Genomic DNA, 25,989 nt, shown 5'->3' on the forward strand with positions numbered 1-25,989 from the left:
TCTCTCTTTTTTTTTTTTTTTGCTTTTTAGGGCTGCACCCACAGCATATGGAGGTTCTCAGGCTAGGGGGTGAATCGGAACTACAGCTGCTGGCCATAGTAACGCAGGATCCCAGCCGCATCTGCAGCCTACACCACAGCTCACAGCAATGCCAGATCCTTAACCCACTGATCGAGGCCAGGGATCAAACCTGCAACCTCATGGCTCCTAGTCAGATTCGTTTCCGCTGCACCACAAAGGGAATTCCCATTTCTCATTTTAACTGCTGTATCATATACCATTGCCTGCATATGCCATAATACATTTATCCATTCTCTTGTTGAGGATAATTACTACCTTCCAATGAAAAGTACAAATAATAAGAAAATGAGCACTTTTACACTCATTGCCTTGATTACAATGTGTGAAAATATCTCAACATAAATACTCAGAAGAAGAATTCCTGGCTTATAGAGTATGAATGCCAACAGATTTATTCGATATTGCCAAATTGCTCTCCAAACATTTGGGCCAATTCATGCTCCTAATGTCAGTGCATGAGAATTTCCATTGCTCCTCATCCTTGCCAACTTTAACATCTTTACCAATCTGGTGGGTGTGAAAAGGGAGTGAATGGCGTGTCATTGTTTACATTTTATTATCAAGTGGGCTGAGAGCCTTTCTCTTGTATTTATTGGCCATTTGAGAGTCCTCTTCTGTTTCTGTCTTTTGCTTATTTTTCTACCAGGTTTGTTGTTGTTGTTGCTTATTGATTTCCTTATCCATAGTTTTGAATAATTACCTATGTTTTTATATAGGTTGCTTCAAATCCATGACTTATCTTTTCACTTTGATTATGCTATCTTAGGTGAAAAATTTTTAAATTTTATAATTAGTTCAAAGTATCAGTTCTTTCCTTTATGGCTCAGGCTTCTTATCATCTTATCCAGGAAATCTGCCCTAAAATTACCTGTACCACATTGGTAAAGTTGTATGTCTACATTTTCTTTGAAAATTGTGAAAGTATTGATCTTTTATATAAATCTCTGCTTCAGCTGGGATTTATTTTATTTATGGTGTAGAGTGTGGGCTTCTATTTTTTTATATAGATAACCAATTATTACAGCAACATTCTTTGAGCAGCGTGTTTTATTTTTTTCATAGATGTCTTAGGCCAATTACGTCATATTAAAAATAGCCATAAATGCCAGGATTTCTTATTTTACTCATCAATGTGTATATCTTTGCATCAGTACAATATTGCAAAATAGCTTCAAAATGTATCTTAGTATCTGTTAGAAGTAGTTTTCCCACTTTGTTCCTTTAAAAAATGATCTTAGCTAATTTTTAAAATTTTAAATTATAGTTGATTTATAATGTGCCAGTTTCTTCTGTATGGAAAAGTGACCCAGGCATACACACACACACAAACACACACACACACACACACACATGTTCTTTTTAAAATATTATTTTCCATCATGGTCTATCCTAGGAGATTGGATATAGTTCCCTGTGCTATACAGTAGGACCTTGTTTATCCATTCCAAATGTGATGGTTTGCATATGCTAACCTCAAACTCTTAGTCCATTTCTCTCCTCCCCCGTGGCTGCCACAAGTCTGTTCTCTATGTCCATGTCTATCTCTGTTTTGTAAACAGGTTCATTTGTGCCATATTTTAGATTCCACATATAAGTGCTATCATATGGTATTTTTCTTTCTCTTTCTGACTTACTTCACTTAGTATACTAATCTCTAGTTGCCTTCATGTTGCTGCAAATGGCATTATTTTGGTCTTTTTTTGTGGCTGAGTAGTATTCCATTGTATGTATGTACCACTTCTTAATCCATTCACCTGTCTATGGACATTTAGGTTGTTTCCATGTCTTGGATATTGTCACAGTGCTGCTATGAACATATGGACAATATACCTTTTTGAATTATACTTTCATCTGGATATAACCCAGGGGTGGAATTGATAGATCATATGGTAGTTCTATTTTTAGTTTTCTGAGGAACCTCCATTCTGTGTTCCATAGTGGTTTCAGTGCCCATCGGCAGTGTAGGAGGATTTTCTTTTCTCCACACCCTCTCTAGCATTTGTTATTTATAAACTTATTAATGATGTCCATTCTGACCAGTGTGAGGTGGTACCTCATTGTAGTTTTTATTTGCATTTCACTAATAATTAATGAGGTTGAGCATTTTTTGATGTGCCTGCTGGCCATCCATATGTCTCCTTTGGAGAAATGTCTATTTAGATCCTCTGCCCATTTTTCAATTGGGTTGTTTTTTTGAGTTGTTTGTATATTTTGGAGATTAAGCCCTAGTCAGTTGCATTGTTACATCTCTTTTCTCCCATTCCAGTAGTTGTCTTTTCATTTTCTTTCTTTTCTTTTCTTTTTTTATGGTTTCCTTTACTATGGAAAATGTTTGAGTTTGATTAGGTTCCATTTGTTTATTTTTGTTTTTATTTTTATTGCCCTGGGAGACTGACCTAAGAAACAATTTGTATGGTTTATGTCAGAGAATGTTTTGCCCATGTTCTCTTCTAGGAATTTTATGATGTCAAGTCCTATGTTTAAGTTTTTGAGCCATTTCGAGTTTCTTTTGGTGCATGTGTGAAGATGAGTTGAAGTAACTCACCTTCATTGAATTACATGCAGCTGTCCAACTTTCCCAGTGCTACTTAGTGAACAGACTGTCTTTTCCCCATTTTATATTCTTGCCTCCTTTGTTGAAGATTGATCAACCATAGGTTTCTGGGTTTATTTCTGGGCTCTTTATTCGGTTCCATTGATCTGTGTATCTGTTTTTGTACCAATACCACACTGTCTTGATTATTGCAGCTTTGTAGTATTGTCCAAAGTCTGGAAGAGTTATATCTCCTGCTTCCCCCCTCCCCCCAGGATTGCTTTGCCAATTTTGGTTTTATGGGTTTTTTATGGTTTTATGGTTCCACATGAATTTTTGGATTTTTTTGCTCTAGTTCTGTGAAAAGTGTCATGGTTAATTTGATAGGGATCACATTAAATCTGTAGGTTGTTTTGGGTAGTATGGCCATTTTAACAATATTAATTCTTGATCTTAGCTATTCTTGACATCTTGCGCTTTAATGTGTCAAGTTCCATGAAAAATTCTGAAGGATTATTAAATTGAATAACATTGATTATATAGATTAATTTGGGGGAGAACCAATAACTTTACAATTTAAGTCTTCTCATCCATTACCATGTGATAGTGCTTTATTTATTTAGGTCATATTTTATGTACTTCACTCATATTTTTCTCATATTTCATAATTTTTTCCATAAAATTCTTGAGTCTCATTTCTTAGGTTTATTATGAAGCAGCTAAAAGCTTTTATTACTATTATAAATGAGGGGCTTCTTTTTCCACTTAAATTTTTATTTTGTTTATACTGGCATATAGGGATTCTTTATGCTTTAAAAGCCTTAATAATTTATTTGTAGGTCTTCTTGATTTTCTATGGAGTTAATTATGTTTTTTGTCTCTCTTCTCAATATTTGAACTTTCATTTCTTATCTTATTGAATCACCTTTAATATATAGATCAGTGTAAAATAGAAATCAGAATAGAAGGCTTTCTTTTGTCTGAAGTCAATATTAATTTGGTCACAGACTTCTGATTGTTGCAGATTTTTGACTGTTACCTTTGATCAGGTTAAGGAAATTTCCTTCCACTAGAATGAATGCACTATTATTTCTAATAATTCTGTCTTAAATAATGAATCTTGAATTTTGTAAAAAAAAAGTTTGCCACTGCTGAGTTAATCATTTAGTTTGTTTCTACTTTAATTTGTCAATATAGCATATTTCACTAGTAGATTATTTTTGTATAAATATCTTTGAATTCCTGAGATAAATATAACATGGTCATGGATGGAAAAGGGAGAAAAATATGCAAATATTTCATTGAAGGGTATTCCAGGAAGAGGGACTAGCAACCATAAAGGTCAGCAGAATGTCTGGTCTTTTTGAAAGATGACTGGATAGTATGGTCTCATGAGGGCACTGCTCTGTCTAGGACATGTCTGGCGTTGTGTTTTTCTCAGTCTATCAATAGTGATGCATTTGATTAGGAATGCTGTCACATCACCCTGGCCTGTGTTACTTGTGGCAAGTACCACAGACATTTCCCCCACCAGAACTGATGCTGTGGCTGGACTGGCCCTTGTGGTTTTTAGTTTGATTGCAAGACACACTTCAGCAACAACATTGGGAGACTGAAGAACAAGAACTTTCTCACAAGTCCTGGAGGGTATACCACATGTCCAAGTCACACAGCAAGGTTGGAGTAGAGAGAAAGGGGGGAGGCAGGACCTGGGTCTCTGCTTTTATCAGTGTCCCAGTGTGGGGTATCTAGGATTTCTCAGAGCTGTTCTTTCTTTATTGGTGAGTTTAAAAGGAAGAGCAGGAACTAGGGAGTCAGAAGGGAGAAGCAGGATCATTGAAGTGGTCAATTATCTTGGTTCTCATGACTTTCTATAAAGGAAACCGCATGGAGGGGGCAGCTTTGTTCCTTATCTAGCTTGTTTACTGGTAGCTGTGCCATAGCTGGCAGTGTGGTTATTCAAGGGGTAAAATAGATGCAGAATGTTGCCTTCGAGATGGTTTAGCAATGGGATCTTGCTGTTTAGCACTGGGAACTATGTCTAGTCACTTATGATGGAACATGTAATATGAGAAAAATGAATGTATACATGTAAGTGTAACTGGGTCACCATGCTGTACAGTAGAAAAAAAATATATAAATAAATTATTAAAAAAAGAATGTCTTTGAAATGTATGCTTTGTCAATCAAAGGCCTAAGGTCAGGCACTTGCACTACCCAAGGCTAGGAGCTCAGTGCTCCTCAAGGCAGTGTTGTTGTTTTTTTTAACACCTCCTCTTATCTTACATCCTAATTCTATCCATTCAGATCACACTTGTAACACTATTTTAGCTCTTTGGAATCACAGCTAAACTCATTCTTCTCTCTCGTTCTTCAAAACACATCTCTGGGCTGACCATCTATGATAAATGTCAATACTTTACTTCTGGGACCTCTTGCCCAAAATACAACCCTGCTTTATATCCATTGATGAGCAAACAGGAAGTTTGCCTGAGCCACACTCTAACATTGCATGGATCTGTACAGGTGAAAACTGTCTTTTTTGTAAGGGATTTCAAAGAAGATCCAAAGTGGGCTAAGTTGATTCTGAATGTTATGAGAGCAAGGAGAGGATATCACTATTTTTCGAGTGAGTTGAATTAATGGAGATATTACATATTTTTTAATTAATTTCAAGCATGGGATGTCCTGGCAGTCTAGGGACAGTAAAAATGCTCCTTATATGCAGAGGATCTAAGGATATTGTTTCAGAGCTACAAATGAAAGGCAAAGAAATGGAAATACTGAGTGGGACACATGCAATACATTGCAGAAGGCCCCAGGGGGAAAACATTAGAGCTCTGTCTCACCTATGTGTGGGGCCAAAAGCAGAACAATCTCTATTTGCCTTTTGGGACCCATAAACCCATCCATCAGGCTGCATCTGGTGCACAGACTGAGGCCTTGACACCCACGTGCTGAAGGATTTATTGTCCTTGTTCAGGGACTCATAAACCTCCTTCTTGGCTTCCTTTCTCTGGCTTCTTCTCCCTGCTGTACTTGGACTGACTAAGCCTATTGGTTATGCTGGTCAGTGTTTCAGTCCTCTTCTTTGTAAAGGAAATGGTGTTATACTTCTTGTGCCTTTGAGTATCTTACCGGCTCAGACAGCTCCCTAGCAAAGAAATCCTCACACTTGCTAGCAGATGACACAATGACAAACCCAGGGGACTGTATTTTCTCTCCTTCTTGCTCTCTTTATTTTTACATTTTGCAGAAGCACAGAGCATTGGCTAGTTGTTGTATTGCAATTTTTCTTTTCTCTTAGGTTCTTCCACAGAATAGGTAACTGGCTGCTTGCTCATGGTCATGTGACACAGTCACTCTCCCATCAGGTAGCCAATAGTTCAGGATGTGTCTACCTTCCTCTTTTGACACAATTCTAGTTTTGGTCTGCCCTAAGCCTACTAAGAATATATTTATTTGGGCAAGTAAGGTAAATTGTTCTCATTTCAAAATAACTATTTTTTCTGAGAAACGTTTATCTTGGGATTTCTTTAAATGTTGAACTCTCCAAATGCATTTCAAATTAATTCTAATTGTGAAAATTATATTTAGATGCTAAGTTGATGTGTGCTATATGGATTAGTACATGTGCGTGTTGCAAGTTACCAGGGACACTAGCCTTAAAACATATTTGAAATGAATTATCATTTTGAAACTGTTCAAATTGATGTAGTATTTTAAAATGATAAGCTGTCCTGTGATGCATTGAAAATATCTTGAAAGGTGTGTGGGGAATATGCTTTTAGAGACAGATGTCTGATTTTAAAACAATAACGATAGGTACACATTTGAAGTCTAACTATTCCAAGTATTTTCCTTGTAATATTTTTTGTAATTCTCCCAACAACCCTTTGAGGTACACACTATTTTTTACCCTACAGAGAAGCAGAAGAGTGTAGTGAATAAAAACACGTGTCTTGGATCCAGACCGGGTTTAAATCTGGGATCTAATGTGTAAACTTAGGCAAGTTAATTAACCTCTTTGTGTCTCATAGTCCTTGTTTGTGAAATGAGCATATCTTCTGTGATCACTAAATGAATCGAAATGTTTAAAGATCTCAGAGCAGTTTCTGGTACATAATAAATATGTGATAAATACTAGCTCTGATGATCTAATCTTACAGATAGGTTAGCATTGTTATAGATTCATACCAAGACAGAGTGGTTAAATAACTTACTTGAAATTACACAGTAAATATCAGAGCTAAAATAGAAACTCTGGAAAACTGACTCCACAGCAGAAGTTTTTCCACTGCTTTTCGTACAAGGAACCACACTCTTCCTTGTTGTAAGAGACAAGACAATTACTGAAATATATTAAATCTGTAAATTTTCAGGTGGTCCCACCTATTATTATTTTCTGAATGTACTAGAAAATTACAAAAATAAATTCTGGTTAAAATTTAGCTTTAGGTAAAGTTAGCTTTAGTTGTGTTAAATAATTTCAGGTAACCTGTTTCTGTTTTGTTTTGTTTTTTAATGGGTACTTGGAATCCATGCTCCCATCAGCATTCCAAAGCCTCTGTTTTCCTTTCTTTCACAGTGTGGTCACTCTCATATCAATATGTTTTGACCCAGGGCTCTGTTCTTGATTTCTTCCAGCCTCAATATTTAATAAACTGTACTATACTGTGCTCTCCCATACTATACTATATGATACACTCTAAGGAGGAAGCAAAGAGTACTTGTTTCTGAAATTTATGATTATAAATAACTGCAAAGTGAATATACTGAACTATAGGACTAAGAGTTAAAATGATATTGTTAGACTCAGGAAAAAAAGAAATGTAATAGGAGATAAATATCTTAAGCCAGTTTCATGAAGTGTGTGGCTAGCTTTGACTTGATAGCAGTTCGTATACAATACTTTGTGATTGGAGTTTCCATTGTGGCTCAGCGGTAATGAACCCGACTAGTATCCATGAGAATGCCAGTTTGATCCCTGGCCCCACTCAGTGTGTTAAGGATCCAGTGTTGTCATGAGCTGTGGTGTAGGTCACAGACTCACCTTGGATCACATGTTGCTGTGGCCGTGGCTGGCAGCTGCAGCTCAGATTTGATCCCTAGCCCGGGAGCTTACATATGCCATTGGTGCAGCCCTAAAAAGAAAAGAAAAAGAAAAAAAATATTGTGATTTTCATAAATATATATTCAAAACATCAACAGAGGCACTATTGCTCTAAGAATTCATACACTTTTGGACTCTATTCTCTATTGCAGGTCAAGAAAAGTCAGATACCAAGTGTTTCCAGCCATGCTTAGTGCATCCTGGGTTTCAATTTAGAAAGGCCTTTGATGAACCAGGGATTTCAGGTGCTGGGAGGTGGGAGGTAGTAAAAGCCATGATTGAAGAAGCTGAAGGATGGTTATTTTAGGAGAAGCAAATGTGATGCGTGCTCTTTTGGTGTGTTTCCACAATGCCCCACTTCATGGAATTGGAAGGAGGCCCCAGAGCAAGCAATGGACTTGTCTCCCAGCAGAGGCAGTTCGCTTTCTGCTGTTGGATGCTGTCAGTTCAGTGTGGTGGCTGTGGGTCCAAAGAATCAGTCAAAATTAGGAGATAAATGCTGGAGAAACTTGACCTCATTTACAGCAGAAGAAATCTTGGGATTAGCAATAAGTATTTTTGCCAAATCACTGTTTATTCAAGGATGTTCTAAATGTCTTAAGACAATAATTGTAACTAATTATGAATATATTTTTATTTTTAAAACTTTTACTGAAGTATAGTTGATTTACAATGTTGTGATCATTTCTGCTGTACAGCAAAGTGGATTCAGTTATACAGATACACACATTTATTCTTTTTCAGATTCTTTTCCCACATAGGTTATCACAGAATGTTGCAGAGTTCCCTGTGCTATACAGCAGGTCCCTGTTGGCCAGCCATTCCATATACCACAGTGTGCATTTGTTGGTCTCAAACCCCCAATCCATTCATCCCACCACCTAAATATCACATAATTCTGGATGATTTTCAAATTGTCTTCTAATTAAATAATGTGACCCAAAGATTAGGGAAACTGCTGAGAGTATGGTTCTAGACTAGACAAAATGTAGTTGAGCCAGAAGAATTCTAGAAGCAGTTCAGGGTGAATGTGTATGTGCTTGTGTTTGTGTGTTTGCATATGATAAAATTAGTTAATGCTGTTTTTTTTTTTTTAAACGAACACCGGTCAATACCATCATTTTAATGGCCACATTGATTTTCTATTATAAGGATCCATTTTTCATTTTAAAAAACAAACCTCCAAATTGAGAAATTCTGGGTCCTCTCAACTTTTTCTTAGAGTAAATTATATTTTTCTCAGCATACATTTCCACACGTCTTTGTCCACATGTGCAATTATTTGCTTAGGACAGGATCCTGGAAATGGAAATTCTGGCTTAATGGAATACATCGTTTAAAGTGTATTTCTGTATTACCTGCTCTAAGTTTACCTCAATCCATATTCTTACTAGCATTCAATAAGAATCTATTTTCCCCTCAGAGTATTATCTGTCTTTTAAAATGCAACCAGTTGGATCAGTGTAACGTGCTATTTCCTTAGTCTTTTAAACGTATTTCTTTGATTACTTGTAAGGATCAACATATTTTGTTAGGTTCATTGATTATTTCTGCTTGTTTTTGTGAATTGCTTGTTTATCTAAAAGAACTCTGTTGTTTTCATTTAACTTAAAGAACACTGTATCAGAAAACATTGGTGCCCCACCAGTATACACCTTTTTGTGTGCTAATTTTTGTAGACACTGGCTTTGAATGTGTTTTTAGTCCTGACAACAATGAGCACATTACACTGATCCAACTGGTTGCAGACAGGCTGCACCCAGGCTTTCAGAAGTAACTTTGCTTATGTACTTTAAGGGATGGATGTTTATGAGGGGGTGAAAGATAGTGTCTTTCTGACTGACTGACAAGAGCAAGGATAAAAATATTGCAGCTTCTTCAAACCCTGAGGGGGGGACGACTCCAGTATGATCTGAACCGTGGCTAGAGTCTTCAGCATGAATGAGCCCAGGTAACCCTCTGCAAGTAATCTTGCTTGGCTTCCTTTCCTGTCCGTCCTACTGACATTTTTATTCCTCTGGAAACACTTACTAATAAATCACTTTGCCATACTCTTTTATCTCAAGATATGATTTTGTAAAAAATAAGACAAACATTTATTAAAGATATTTTCTCTCTGTCATAAGGATTTGAATTATTCTTTGCAGTTTATTAATCTCATTTTCTTTTAGGAATATTTGATCATGTAGACATTGTTGCTTTATTATATGAGGAGGAAAATGTGATTTTTTTTCCTCCTTCGTATGCTCTTCTTTTGCATAGTTTAAAAGATTTATTTCTTAGTCCTCATATTATATAAATATTCACCTTTATTTCATTTTCCAATTAAATCCTTAGATTAACTTTGTGGTTTGTTAAGATTCTTAGATCAATAGGTTTAGAGATTTCATCAAATTCAAAAAATATTCAGCCATTAATTTTCAAGTATTTTTCTGTCTCTCTCTGTGACTTCAATTTCTTGCTTTAGACAGCTTGATATTTTTTACACAGGTCCCTGATGTGTTCACTTTGTAAACTTTTTTTTCTTTTTATATTTTCATTTTGAGCAAATTTTCATTGCTATGATTTCAAGTTCATTGATCTTTTCTACTGTAGTATCTAATCTGCTATTAATTCTATTGAGTGTATTTTTAATGTTAGATGCTGTATTTTCCATCTTCAAGAATTTTGTGTCTCTAAAAAATATCTTCTATTTGTCTCCTAATTATATTCATGTTTTCCTCAATCTTTAACTTTTGGAATATATTTATAACAATTGTTTTGACAACAGTGTCTGCTAGTTTTGTCCTCTCTGTGATTTCTGTATCTGTTTCTATTGATTATTTTTTTCTGGTTATGGTCATATTTTATTGCTTCTTTGCATATATGATAATATATCAAGAATATTACAATTCTTTGAATGCCAGCTATTATGAATATTGATTGGATAGCATTCATTGTGAATTTTATACTTGTTGGTTGTTGGATTTTATTACATTCTTTAAATATCAGTGGTGTTTATTCTGGTGTGCAGATAAGTTACACGGACTCAGCAGGATCATTTTTGGCTTCCTTTTAAGCTTTTATATAGCAGATCCTGAGCAGACTTTGATCTGGTACTAATTTAGCCATAATAGTAAGGTAATACTATCTGAGCATTTTATCTACTGCCTCATGTCTTATCACTCTGGTAGGTGAGAACAAAACTACTCATAACCCTGGGCAAGTTCCACATATTGTTTAACTACTCTTTTCTGGTGTATTCTTCCCTGGCTTCAGGTGGGTTTTCTCATGCATAGGCAAAGCAGGGCTCAGCCAAAGTCTTGGAGACACCCTCCTTCAAACTCCCAGCCTTCTCTCTGTCCAGCTCCCTCCTTCTGCCTACTTTACCCTTCTCATTCTAGCTCAATGGGCTTTCCAGAAAGTAATCTCTGTCTCCTTAATTCAATGAACAACTGAATTTTGTTTATAGTTCTCTCTGCACCATGGCTTGGACGCTCTCTAGGCAGTAAACTGGGACCATAGCAGGGCTCACTTTTTTTTCGTTCCCTCAGGAATCATATTCTTGCACTCCTTATAGACTACAGCGTGAAATCATTATCCTGTTTTGCAGTTATTTAATTTGATGGGTATATGTGGTCCCTGGTACTCGATCTTTGCTGGAATCAGAACTCTTTGGTCAGTATCATTTGACATCCTTCTCTTCCTCAGTTCTTAATCATCATTTTCATTGCCCAAAATACAGATAAAAGAAAGGCCAGTATTAAGTGAGAAATAAGTATATGTTAACAGAAAAGGTAGGTAGAAATGTAATGAAAAGAGGGTTTTAAGCAAGGGCAGGAGAATGACTTCTCCAAGCATATCTGTTCTTAGAATGATCTCTGTGCTTTTTATACTTTTATGTTCCATTGCTCACCAGCTGTGCTTATTAAAGATCTCCAGATAACAGTCATCAACCTTGTGAGAAGTAGGGGTTACCACATCCCTCAGGGGACTTCTTTAAGAGATATTTGAATCTCAGAAATAGCCATTTGTGCCATTCTTTCAGCATTCAGCCAACGAGAATTTTCTGTTCTATTCCAAACACTTCATTTTCTGCCTCTCTTCACAGGTAAGGGAAGCTACACATTGAAGGACTGGCTAATGATTCAGTTCCACATCACTGAACTACCTCGGAGGAAATTTTAAATGCTGCAAAATCATGATTACTTATCCAAAGAGTATATGGGTTTTTACAAATACATTTTTAGTGCCTGAATGAATCTGTTGATACAATCACCACTTTAATCTCCTTTCTTATCTCTGTAAGAAATCCACTGGCATGCTATATATTACATATATGGCCATCCTGTATGGAAATTCTAAAGAGTAATAGCATAGCTTTTAGAATTTACCCCCTAGGGAAAAACAAATAAGAGTAGGATAGTCTTTTTCATTTAAGTTTTAAAAATATTTTCTTTTGAATAGTTTAATAAATGATAGAAAGGGAACATGAATGTTTCCATGGCCAATGTCAAGAAATATAACACTACCTCTAAGACCAAAAATATCCTCTATGCATTCCTTTATTAGTAAAACTCTCTTTCCTTCCCCTGAAGGTAATTACTACTCATTCTGAATTGTGCGATAATCACTTCCATGTCTTTCTTTATATTTTTGTCATGTATTGTAAATATGCATGAAAATATGTATGCAAAGTACATTTACTTTTATGTATTTATTAAATTTTATTGAGTTAAATCATAGAATCTGAATTCTACTATCTTCCTTCTTAATTTAATGTTTATGAGATCCATCCATGTTGTCTATAGCCATAGTTTATTTATTTTTACTGTTTTAGAGGAGCTCCTAATATTACATTTTGGTGTGCCATATTTATCCACTCTATTGCTAGTGTGTGTTTAGATATTTTCAATTTGAAGTTCTGAGAACAATGCTACTACGAACATTTTTGGACATAAGCCAGAGTTTCAATTTATGTTTCCCTGGCTACCAGTGAGGTCAAGTTATGTTTATTAGCCATTTGGATCTCCTTTTTAAAAAATGTCTTTTTTTTTTTTTTTGTCTTTTGATCATTTCAAAATTGTGTATGTGTTTAAATTCCACTGTATGCTTTTTTTTCTTCTTTCTATATTCATATTCCCTCTTTTTGTGATGTCTTCTGATGATGGAAGTTATAATTTAATGTAAATTTTTTAGTTTTATTCTTTTGCATAGTGCTTTTTTGTGACTTGCTTGGGTAATTTTTCCCTACACTGATGTCATGTAAATATTCTTTTCCATCATATAAAAGCTTAATAGCTTTTCATTTAATGTTTAAGTCTTTAATACACTTGAAATTTATTTGTATATTTCCTGTCTTTTTCCCACATGGACATTGGACATCAAATTGTCCCAATGCCATTTATTTAAAAGTCCATTTTATCCACATTGCTCATCAGCAAAAAGCCTCTTTTAAAACAAGTGTCCAGGAGTTTCCATCATGGCTCAGAAGAAACGAATCTGACTAGTATCCATGAGGACTCACTCAGGTTCAATCCTTGGCCTACTCAGTGTGTTAAGGATCTGATGTTGCTGTGAGCTGTGGTGTGGGTTGCAGCGCAGCTTGGATCTGGCATTGCTATAGCTGTGGCATAGGCCAGCAGCTATGTATTAGACCCCTAGCCTGGGAACCTCCATAAGCCATGGGTGTGGCCCTAAAAATAAATAAATAAACAAATAAATAAAACAAGTGTCCATACACTTATGGTTGTTTCTGGGCTTTTTATCTTGTTTCATTTGCTTTTCCCCCCTCTATTTGTGCCACTTTACAATGAATTTTGAAAGCTGGTAAGCTTTCCCTATTTGTTTTTCTTATTCAATTGTTGTCTTGGATCTTCTTGACCCTTTTTTTTTGATATTAATTTTAGTAGTCATTTCTCCTTTTCTGCAAAAGAGTTAAAAAATGGCCAGCTTTTTAATTGGGATTACCTTGAAACTAAGGATCACTGGGGACAATGATCATTTTTATAATATTTTTTTTTCTAACTCCCAAAGATGATGTATTTCCTGATACATTTAGGTCTTCTTTAATATCTTCCAATAAATTTGTGTGTATTTTTTCCCTCAGAGAGTCTCATATCTCTGTTAGGTTGACTCCTGGTCACTTCATTTAAAAATTTTAATTGTAAATACTTAGTTTTTATTATATCAAATTATTTTTATTCCTCTATTGAGATTGTCATACTATGATTTTTGCCCTTTTTAATCTGTTAATATGGTGAATTATTTTGATTAGGTTTCAAAAGGTAAATCCAAACTTAAATCCCTTGAATAAATCTGGCTTAGTCACAATGCGTTATCTATTTTATATATGATGGATTTTATTTGCTATTATCATATTTAGAAGTTTTAGATCTATGTTCATAAGTGATTGGCCTGTACATTTTTCTTGTGCTTTCTGTGCAGGTTTTGTTATCAAGATTATGCCGGTGTCATTAAGCGAATTGAGAGAGCGTTTCCTTCCATCCCCACATATTTCTTCCTGGATGAGTTTAGGTAATATTAGAATTTATTGGTTTTTGAATATTTAGTAGAAATTGCCCAAAAAGTAAGCTTGGCCTGTAGTTTTCTTTGTGAAAAAGTTTTTGAATATTGATTCAATGTTTTAAATAATTATGTAACTGCTAATATTTTATATTTTAAGTCTATTTTGCAAAATCATTTTTTCTAAATAGTCATCCATTTCACTTAAATCTATTGGCATTGAGTTGTTCATAATAGCTTATTTTAAAAGGAAATTTGTAGAAATGTGTTGTCTCCTTTTTCACTCCTGTTAATTGTTATTTGTGCTTCCTTTAATGTTTTCAAAGAACCAACTTTTAGATCTTTTTAACCTATTAAATATTTGTCTATTTTATTAATTTTTATATTATCCTTGTTTCTTTATCAACTCTTTCTACTTCCGTTGAGTTTCTCTTAACTCTTTATATGGATGTTTACTTCATTAGTTTTGAAACTTAAAAAAAAAACCTAATAAACACATGTAATCAACATTTTTTCCTAAGTACTGCTTTAACTACATCACACTAGTTTGATATGTGATATTAATGTGTTATCATTCACTTCAGATCTAAAATCATAAATTCTTTTGTGATTTCTTCTTTGACCTACTTGGAAGTTAGTTTATTTCAATATATTTTCATGTATAATGGTCTTTGGGTTTCTTCTTATTATTTTAAAAAATTATTTTTATTTTATGGACACACCTGCAACATATGGAAGTTCCTGGACCACGGATTGAATTTGAGCCACAGCTGAGACCTATACCACAGCTGCGGCAATGCAGCACTGCCTTTGGAAGGAGGTCATTGAACCTGCACCTTTGCAGCAACCCAAGAGGCTGCAGTTGGATTCTTAATCCACTGCACCATGGTGGGAACTCCATTTTTTGTTTTTATTCTAAAGTAATTCCACTTTGGTTAGAGAACATACTGTGTATTATTTCAATCCTTTGAAAGCTGTTGGAACTTAACCCTGTGATCTGGGTTATGCTTCCTTTTTGTAAATGTTCCATGTGTGGTTAAAAAGATGTGCACAATGCAGCTGTTAAGTGCAAGGTTCTAAATATATCCACTAGTTAAGATTTTTTTTACCCCTATTCTATCAGTTACTGAACGAGAAATAGTAAAATCTGCCATCATGAATGGGAATTTGTCTCTTCTTTGAAATTCTCTTTTACTTTGTGCATTCTGATAAATGCATATTAGGTGCACAAAAAGTAAAAGTTGTTATATATTTTGGGTGAATAAAATTTTTTATCTGTATGAACTGGCCCTCCCTATCTCTAATAAAGTCTTGTGCATATCTATTTTTAAATATTACTATAGCTACACCAGTTTTATTTTTAAGTGGTATTTATGTTCTATAACTTTTATCTTTTTACTTTCAAGCTTTCTGGATTTTATGTCTTGGATTTGTAAATTATAAAGGGCATGCAGTTCAATTGCAGTTTTTTTTTTTCCAGTCTGAAATCATACTCTTTTAGGTACAGCACTTAGTGCATGTGTGTTTTGTATAACTACTTGTATTTAGAGGTTTAAATCCAACATTTTATTTTGTGCTCTCCTTTTATCATACTTGCTGTTGAATGTTTTGTCTTTCAAACTGATTTTTTATCTTTGCATTTCTTCCCATAATATTTCAAAATGTATGCATTGTTTTTCTTTTAGTGATGACTCGGAAATTATCATATGTCTCCTTAACTTCCCAATGTCTAAATTTAATTGTAGGTAAAACAAAACAACTTCAACTACTTTAATTTCACTTATATTCTTCCAACCTAAATATAAGCAGTGTGTATATTTTAATTGTATCTTTTATATCCACAGGGCACATTTTTCAAACACTCATTGTTCAAAGAATTTCCTAAATATTACAACTTTTTTTTTCCTTTTTATTCCTTCTTGCTTCTCAAAACCTATATCTGGGCTCAATTTCCTTGTACCTGAAGTTCACCCACTGGAATTTCCTGTAGTTGAAATATAGTGGTAGTTTGCTCCTTTGGTATTTAGTTTGTTTGAAAATATCTTTATTTTGCTTTTATTCTTGAAGGATATTTTCAATTAGTGTAGAATTTTGGGTGAACAGAGACAGATATGAATCCATTCTCTTATGGCTTCCATTGTTGCTACAGAACAAGTCAACAATGAAATAATCACATATTGGGAGGTGATTTTCTTCTCTGGATGCTTCTAAGAACTTCTGTTTGGCTTCAGCTTTCTGTAGCTTCACTGTGATGTGTATAGATATGAATCCTACTTCTGTTTATCCTGCTTGGAATTTCTTGGGCTTCTTGGATCCGTGGTGTGATCTCTTTTGTTAGTTTAGAATATTCTGAGTCATTATGTTTTCAAATACCACCTCTGATATATTCTTTTCTTGCCTTCAGGGACTTCTGAGATGGTATATGGGATGGAGGAGGGAGAGGGTGCAAGCGAAAAAAGCATCCTGATTGGGAGATAAGTAGAATAGTCTTAATTAACTAGGAGAAAGCTAACATTTATTGAGCTCTATCTGTGTCATATACACCACAAAAATATTTTCCATGTGTATATTAGTTATCTAGTCTGCAAAACAAATTAACCCCAAACCTAGTGATTAAAAACAGGTGTGTGGTGTTCCCTGGTGGCTTAGTGGGTTAAGGATCTTGCACTGTCACAGCTGTGGATGGATTTAGTTCCTGCCCTGGGAACGTCCACATGCTGTAGGTGCAGGAAAAAAAAAAACCCAAACTAAAAACAACAACAAAAATACAAACAAGTGTGTATTACACACCTTTTGAGGGTTGGGAGTCCAGAAATAGCTTAGCTGGGTGGTTTTGGCTCAGGCTCTCTCACAAAGTTGCAGCCAAACTATTGGTCCAGGAGGTAGTCATCTGAAGGCTTGCTAGAGGCTGAATAATGGGCTTCTAAGCTCATGCACTGGTGACTGGCAGGACACTTTGCTTCCTTGCTGGCTGTTGTGATATGAAATTCAGTTCATGTCCAGTCTGTGCTTGTCTCCTGCTCAGGACTCTGCAGACAAAAATCAGATACTTAGTGTTAGTTGCCCTGAGAATAAGGCCAAAGTTAGCAGAACCTCACAAAAATTAAAAGTTACAAAATTGACAAAGGTTATTTAGTTCTACCTTTGGTTTAGTTTGGTTTTAAAATCCATCTTTATTACTTTTATCCTGAGTGTGTACCTGAAATGCTGTAGATCAGAGACTGATTTCTTATGAATTACCTCATAGAAAATAGTGAGTATGTGAGCCCTCTTGCCCTCAGGCCTTATCCCTGGGGCACAATGATGAAAATCAGGTCAAATGTCCTATGCGATTAGCCAGACACTCCGTAGGTGAGGATTGAAGGTAAGGAGGCAGTTGTCCCTTCTTCTCCTAGAAGGATTTCCTTGGATGGTAATGGGCCTATGTAGTATTCATAGTCCTACCTCCAACCATTTGGTATGCTAATAAAATCTCTCCAGGAGTCAGTTAGCCCTACGGATCCCATACCTAGAGATGTCTTCAGATTATAGCCTCATTGCTCTGACATGTAATCTCTTCAACATCTTCAGTTGTAACCTAGATGCCTATCCTGGGATGTAACTTATTGGCTTGGGGGAGACAAAAGAAGTTTTATTAGTCTTTGAATCAGATGAATTAGGTAAACATATGGCTACAGATCTAATTGTTATGCTTGTGAAAATGCTTCTATGAAAAATGAGAGCAAAAATTCTCTGTTTTTATGGCTTGTATATTTTCATGGCTCAGAAACACTGAGAAGTCCTCAAAAGTTTTATTTCCCCGTAGTTGTCCTCCTCACTGGCTGGAAGAATGTTATACTATCTTGATCTAAAATGTAGATTCTGCAATTTGTGTTTCCACCTCTTTCGTATGGGTTCTATTCCTAGAGATGAACTGTTCTCCCTTCATAATAAAAGACAATAAAATACTTTCCTGGAACTCTTAAAAAGAATGAAGTTCTCCTAGGTATATCAGTGGAAACACCTTTTTTGGGGGGAGGGGGGGTGGATGTCAAATCTTTGCTTTCCTTAAAATCCAAGCTGGACATTTTGCCCACAGATACACTCCTGGAAGTGTTAATTACTTATAGTCATAGGATGATCACATGTCATTATATTGGTCAACTCTTGCTGAAGTAATTCTACCTAACAAACAAGGTCCCAAACCTTCATGGCTTACAAAACAAGCACTTATTTTTCTTGCTCCAGATTTTGTAGAGTTTGGCTGAAATCAGCTGGGCTTGGTTTCAGACTGCAGGTTGGATTCAAGATTACTCCACATAAGTACTTGTATGGGAAGAGTGACAGCTTGTGGCCTGTTATTCTCATAGTGGATGGCAAAGAAACAAAAGGATGAGCAGATAAATTATGTTTCTTAACAACTTACCACAGAACCGACACCGAGCACTTTCACCTACATTCACTGGCCAAAGCAAGTCATTTTGTCATGGCCAGCATACATGGCTTGGGAAGTGTTCTCTTCCCATAGTGGAAGACAATTCATAGACAAATGGCAAAGGATGTCTTTTAAGGGAGGGAGCAAAATGTTGGGAAAAATAATCTAATCTATTCCACTCATATTTTGAAGTTGGGGGCAGCTTAGAAGCCTTCTAAATTCAGCTGGCCAGTAGATTTTTGAAACTGGAGCTTATTTTAAGAGGTATGTAGTCAAAAAAAATGTGGCAGAGATGGTTAACTCTCCACCAAAAATGTATGGTCTTCCTTCCAGGGAGTGGTATTTTTGCTGGAAAGAAGATGCCTGCAGGGAATATATTTCCCAGACCTTATTGCATCCAGGTGCAGCTCCATGACTGGTTTCACCTAAGAAATAAGAGTGAAAGTAGTTGTCACTTCCATTTTGGTGCTAGAATGTCTTGTCCTTCTCATTTCCTTTACTAGTTGGAAGCAGAAGACCCTGGAATTCTAGAGGAAGCTAAAACCATGAGATAGATCTATAGGACCCTTGGTTTCTCACTTGCCCTATGGAGAAAACCAACTTGCTAACCAGAATGCACCCCCCCCCAATCCCAAGAACTGTTAGATGAATGATGACTATGTTGAGCCTACAAAAGTTTGGAATTTTTTTGTGATAATACCTTATAACTTTTTCACTATTCTAAGTAATTCGGGAAGAAAAGTGTTTTAAAGTAATGTGACAGCTGTGTGAGGCAGTAGGAAAACAATAACCGCTTAGATTTGAAATCACAGCTTCTAATCCTGCTTTCTGATAAGGAACTGCTTGATACTAAGGGCATTCTGAAAAATCATGGGTTTGAGGCTAATCTTTAGTCTTAATTGATTTTGAAGGAGGCCTTTCCGCAGTCCTCAGAGTATATGGAACAAAAAAAACATTCTCTCTTCAGTGTCTTATGGTGCTTTCTGACAGACAGAAACCTAGGAGGCATACTTTTGCAAAAGAAAAACAAGTGAGATTTAATTTTCATCCCTAAACAGTACCCTATGCTTAGGCTAGCTCCAGCATCAGAAACAAATTAGAAATCCATGGTGCAGCCAATTTAAGTGGCCTTGGGTAAGTCATTTAAACTTTTTGAGCCTTGGTTACTATCCATACAATAGAGTTACAAGGGTAACTCTGAAGCATGATTTTGAGGATTAAATGAGCTATTGTACATAAATATCATGATGCAGCAACTGGCACATAATTATCATGCAGTAAGTGTCCAATATTATTATTCCAATTATTCTTATCTAGCTTAAGTTAGAGGTAAAGGCTTTTCCTAGGTATGAGCTACACATGGGACCAGAGGACTGAATGATTAAACTCTAGGAAAGACTGAAGAAGTGTCTTTGTGGAGGCCTCAATTCATAATAATGAAACCCTAATGACATAGACGTATCACTACAAATCCACTGGGCTTGGAAATGACAGGAGAGGATACTTGTAAAGTCAGCATATTAATACATCAGAGAAATTTAAATGAATTATATGGCCTGTGCTGTCCATGCGTACCAGGTGATGCTGAGAAACTGCATAGGGAGGCCATGAATTTGAGCGATCATCAAGGACTCATCTGCTTTGATGTGCTTTTGACTGCCACCCAAGAAAGTGGGGAAGCCAATGGGACTTTGCAATTAGGAACCTAATACTAGAATAAATGTTAGAAAAAGTCTGAGAGTAGTAATTCAGACTTACTATATGTAATGATCATTGGATTCTGGCTGGCAGAAAGCAGCCCTGTCCACTTCTTCAAGAGAGCCTCATTGTACGAATCTGGGCCACCTAGTGTGAGTTGCTTATTGAGGGCAGATGGGAGCCACAGGCCTCTTTGTGCCAGGGAGGTTCTTAAACATGAGAAGGACTGAGTTCTGCTTGGAGATCAATTAGGCAAAGTTAAAAATTCTCTGGAGAGAACATATGGGAGCCCTGAACCATATCCAAATAGCCAAATCCTTCCCACACTAAGGATACTCAGTGCCATCTTTCCCATCTTCTTTGTTCCAGTTTGATCTTTTCTCTCCTTAATAGTGTTAGTTGTCATTTTTGGTTATAATCTCTGATATAATTTTTGATTTGTTTTGCATGCATAAATGCTTTCCTGCCTAGACTGCAAAGTCTTTGAGAGAGGGGCTATTTCATGAAGTTCTAGAGATTTCCAAATGTGACTAGCAGAGGGATAAATATCAAGAGTTCATTAATAAAGACTAATTGAAATCAGTTTCCAACCACCTGTGTAGAGGACATACTGCATTTTTCACTGGTAAAATTGGGTCATTTTTGAGCTTTTAAGGCAATATTGAAGGTCTCTTAAGGATGTGAATTCTGAATTAACATTTCTATTTTGTCCTAACTTAGTGGGACATGATTCCCTGAGTTGCCCACCGGGTATAATGAGAACTTTTATGGAACTCTGGGAGTTGAGAAAAAGAAAGGTTAACTTGGCAAGTTCTTGACTCTCTGACTTCAGCTCTGAATGACAAATACTGGGAGTCAATATTTTCCAAACTGCCAGCAATGAGCATTTTCAAAAGCCTAATTTTTTTTTTGACTATGCCAGTTTAAAAGATGTAATTTGAACATAAGGCACATGTGTTAGTGAAGTCTGGTAGATAACTTTTTGTATGTGAAATATTTTTGTAAAAGCAGAAGAAAATGGTAGGGAAATGAGCTTTCCAATCAGGCACATTCAAAAGACTAATTCTACTATCTTGGTGATTTATTTTCTCTAAAGGATACTTCTTTTGAAAAGGATCCTTGGTTTAGAAGGAAGAGGAAAATTCATTTCTCTATGAAAACCTCTTTCCCTATTGACCCAGAAACCTTGTTTTACTTCCCCCTTCAGTGGTAAATTTTCTCTAACTACTATGACATTTAAAAAGACATATTAAGAGTCACCTTGATTAGAGAGGAATTATTGGGTCAAATTTTGCCTCTAGGTTCCTGAGTGTATTTTCAGGAACCAGTCTACTATCAGATTTGTATCTTTTGTTGACTCCGTAGGTGACACAATTTATTATGTCCATAAATGGAGGACTGGGGGCACTTCAAACGAGTCAACCAGCCTACAGTCATTTCAGTGCACGACAATTTTTGATTGAACAATGAGGAAAGTAATTATGATCTACAAAGAAGGCAGATAATTACTATACTGATAGTAACAAGACAGTGTCTCCTTATAGGGTCACTGGATACATGGATGGAGTGTTTGAGAGTGTCTTTAGAATTTGCCTCCTCAGGTTAAAATGTACCTTGATTCGGTAACAGCTATCAACCCTGTGTGTTTTAGGATTGTATCTGAAATTTGAAGAAAGAGATTCTAATGGAAGATAGGAAATTGGATTCAATGTTGGAAAGAGTTATTTGAAGGGAATATGAGGGGCACTAAGAACTTGTTTAGGTAAAATAAACATGTGGATAGAGGGCTTGTTTTGTGCTTCCCCAAATCTCTAGCTATTGATCAGTGCAATAGCTGTACATTTCTTGGCTGATTACAATCAGCCAGGTTTTTCCCAAAGAACAATAATGGTCTCAATTGAAAAGTCTATAAACAAGTTAGTTTGGACATTTAAACATGGATCTTTGCTATGCAAATAATGAATTTATGTCTTGCAAAAAACAGAGGGAGGCATTGTCCTTTCTTTTGCCACTTTTTTTTTTTCTCCAATGCCTAACCCCAACCATAAACATTTAGCCTGAAGTCTGGTTATCTAATTCCTTTTTTTTTTTTTTTTTTTTAATTTTATTTTCCCACTGTACAGCAAGGGGGTCAGGTTATCCTTACATGTATACATTACCATTACAGTTTTTCCCCCACCATTTCTTCTGTTGCAACATGAGTATCTAGACATAGTTCTCAATGCTATTCAGCGGGATCTCCTTGTAAATCTATTCTAGGTTGTGACTGATAAGCCCAAGCTCCCAATCCCTCCCACTCCCTCCCCCTCCCATCAGGCAACCACAAGTCTCTTCTCCAAGTCCATGATTTTCTTTTCTGAGGAGATGTTCATTTGTGCTGGATATTAGATTCCAGTTATAAGTGATATCATATGGTATTTGTCTTTGTCTTTCTGGCTCATTTCACTCAGTATGAGATTCTCTAGTTCCATCCATGTTGCTGCAAATGGCATGATGTCATCCTTTTTTATGGCTGAGTAGTATTCCATCGTGTATATATACCACATCTTCCGAATCCAATCCTCTGTCGATGGACATTTGGATTGTTTCCATGTCCTGGCTATTGTGAATAGGGCTGCAATGAACATGCGGGTGCATGTGTCTCTTTTAAGTAGAGCTTTGTCCGGATAGATGCCCAAGAGTGGGATTGCAGGGTCATATGGAAGGTCTATGTATAGATTTCTAAGGTATCTCCAAACTGTTCTCCATAGTGGCTGTACCAGTTTACATTCCCACCAACAGTGCAGGAGGGTTCCCTTTTCTCCACAGCCCCTCCAGCACTTGTTATTTGTGGATTTATTAATGATGGCCATTCTGACTGGTGTGAGGTGGTATCTCATGGTAGTTTTGATTTGCATTTCTCTTATAATCAGCGATGTGGAGCATTTTTTCATGTGTTTGTTGGCCATCTGTATATCTTCTTTGGAGAAATGTCTATTCAGGTCTTTTGCCCATTTTTCCATTGATTGATTGGTTTTTTTGCTGTTGAGTTGTATAAGTTGCTTATATATTCTAGAGATTAAGCCCTTGTCAGTTGCATCATTTGAAACTATTTTCTCCCATTCTGTAAGTTGTCTTTTTGTTTTCTTTTGGGTTTCCTTTGCTGTGCAAAAGCTTTTCAGTTTGATGAGGTCCCATGGGTTTATTTTTGCTCTAATTTCTACTGCTTTGGGAGACTGACCTGAGAAAATATTCATGATGTTGATGTCAGAGAGTGTTTTGCCTATGTTTTCTTCTAGGAGTTTGATGGTGTCCTGTCGTATATTTAAGTCTTTCAGCCATTTGGAGTTTATTTTTGTGCATGGTGTGAGGGTGTGTTCTAGTTTCATTGCTTTGCATGCAGCTGTCCAGGTTTCCCAGCAATGCTTGCTGAATAGACTTTCTTTTTCCCATTTTATGTTCTTGCCTCCCTTGTCAAAGATTAATTGACCATAGGTGTCAGGGTTTATTTCCGGGTTCTCTATTCTGTTCCATTGGTCTGTCTGTCTGTTTTGATACCAGTACCACACTGTTTTGAGGACTGTGGCTTTGTAGTATTTCTTGAAGTCTGGGAGAGTTATGCCTCCTGCTTGGTTTTTGTTTCTCAGGATTGCTTTGGCGATTCTGGGTCTTTTGTTGTTCCATATAAATGTTTGGATTGTTTGTTCTAGTTCTGTGAACAATGTCATGGGTAATTTGATAGGGATTGCATTGAATCTGTAGATTGCTTTGGGTAGGATGGCCATTTTCACAATATTGATTTTCCCAAACCAGGAACATGGAATATCTTTCCATTTCTTTACATCTTCTTTGATTTCTTTGATTAAGGTTTTATAGTTCTCGGCGTATAGGTCCATTACCTCTTTGGTCAGGTGTATTCCGAGGTATTTGATTTTGTGTGGTACAATTTTAAAAGGTATCGTATTTTTGTATTCCTTTTCTAATGTTTCATTGCTGGTATACAGAAATGCAACTGACTTCTGAATGTTAATCTTATATCCTGCCACTTTGCTGAATTTATTAATCAGTTCAAGGAGTTTTGGGGTTGAGTCCTTAGGGTTTTCTAGGTATAGAATCATGTCATCTGCATACATTGACAGTTTGATCTCTTCTCTTCCTATATGGATGCCTTTGATTTCTTTTGTTTGTCTAATTGCTGTGGCTAGGACTTCCAAAACGATGTTGAAGAGCAGTGGTGAGAGTGGGCATCCCTGTCTTGTTCCAGATTTGAGTGAGAAGGCTTTCAGTTTTTCCCCATTGAGGATTATATTTGCTGTGGGTTTCTCATAAATGGCTTTGATTATATTCAGGAATGTTCCCTCTATACCCACTTTGGCGAGGGTCTTGATCATGAATGGATGTTGAACTTTGTCAAATGCTTTTTCTGCGTCTATTGAGATGATCATATGATTTTTGACTTTTTTTTTGTTAATGTGGTGTATGATGTTGATTGATTTGCGTATGTTGAACCATCCTTGTGAACCTGGGATGAACCCAACCTGGTCATGGTGTATAATTTTTTTGGTATGTTGTTGGATTCGGTTGGCTAAGATTTTGTTGAGAATTTTTGCATCTATATTCATCAATGATATTGGGCGATAGTTTTCTTTTTTGGTGGTATCTCTGCCTGGTTTTGGAATGAGGGTGATGGTGGCCTCATAGAATGTCTTTGGGAGTATTCCTTCTTCTTCAACCTTTTGAAAGAGTTTAAGGAGGATGGGCACCAATTCCTCTTTATATGTTTGATAGAATTCACCTGTGAAGCCATCTGGTCCTGGACTTTTATTTGTAGGGAGTGATTTTATGACCTCTTCAATTTCATTTCTAGTGATCGGTCTGTTCAGTTGGTCTGTTTCTGCTTGATTCAGTTTTGGCAGGCTGTAAGATTCTAGAAAATTGTCCATTTCTTCCAGATTGTCAAACTTATTGCCATATAGTTGTTCATAGTATTCTCTTATGGTTTTTTGTATTTCTGCTGTATCCGTTGTGATTTCTCCTTTTTCATTTATAATTTTGGTGATTTGGGTTCTTTCTCTCCTCTTTTGAGTGAGTCTGGCCAGGGGTTTATCAATTTTGTTCACCTTTTCAAAGAATCAGCTCTTGGTTTTATTAATTTTCTCTATTGTTTTTTGAGTCTCTATTTTATTGATTTCTTCTTTGATCTTTATAATTTCCTTCCTTCTGCTGACTTTAGGACTTTTTTGTTCTTCTTTTTCTAATTCATTTAGGTGGAGGGTTAAGTTGTCAATTTGGGATCTTTCTTCTTTTTTGAGAAAGGCCTGGATTGCTATAAATTTCCCTCTGAGCACTGTTTTCGCAGCATCCCATAGATTTTGAGAGGTTGTGTCTTCATTATCATTTGTTTCAAGGTAGTTTTTAATTTCCTTCTTGATTTCCTCATTGACCCATTGGTTTTTTAGTAGCATGTTGTTTAGTCTCCATGGAGTAGGTTTTTTCTCTTTGCTTTTCCCATGGTTGATTTCTAATTTCATGGCATTGTGGTCAGAGAAGATACTTGAGATAATTTCTATGCTCCTAAATTTATTGAGATTCGCTTTATGTCCCAATATGTGGTCTATTCTTGAGAATGTTCCATGAGCATTTGAGAAGAATGTGTATTCTGCTTTT

The 25,989-nt window shown here is 36.1% G+C and overlaps 1 long non-coding RNA gene across 1 annotated transcript in view; it reads left to right on the plus strand.

The window, feature by feature from the left end:
- Nucleotides 1–25,989, plus strand: part of LOC146406111 (uncharacterized) — a 284,015-nt gene that overhangs the window by 60,519 nt on the left and 197,507 nt on the right. The window contains exon 3 of the long non-coding RNA XR_014805995.1: nt 14,154–14,243. This is a non-coding gene — a long non-coding RNA (uncharacterized LOC146406111). The remainder of the gene's footprint in view (nt 1–14,153; nt 14,244–25,989) is intronic.

This window comes from Sus scrofa, chromosome 1 (genome assembly GCF_054392235.1).
Source record: "Sus scrofa isolate SSC_HxYL_T2T_F1_AM1 chromosome 1, Sscrofa_HxYL_maternal_Yorkshire_Landrace_v2.0, whole genome shotgun sequence".
In the NCBI taxonomy this organism is placed as follows: Eukaryota; Metazoa; Chordata; class Mammalia; order Artiodactyla; family Suidae; genus Sus; species Sus scrofa.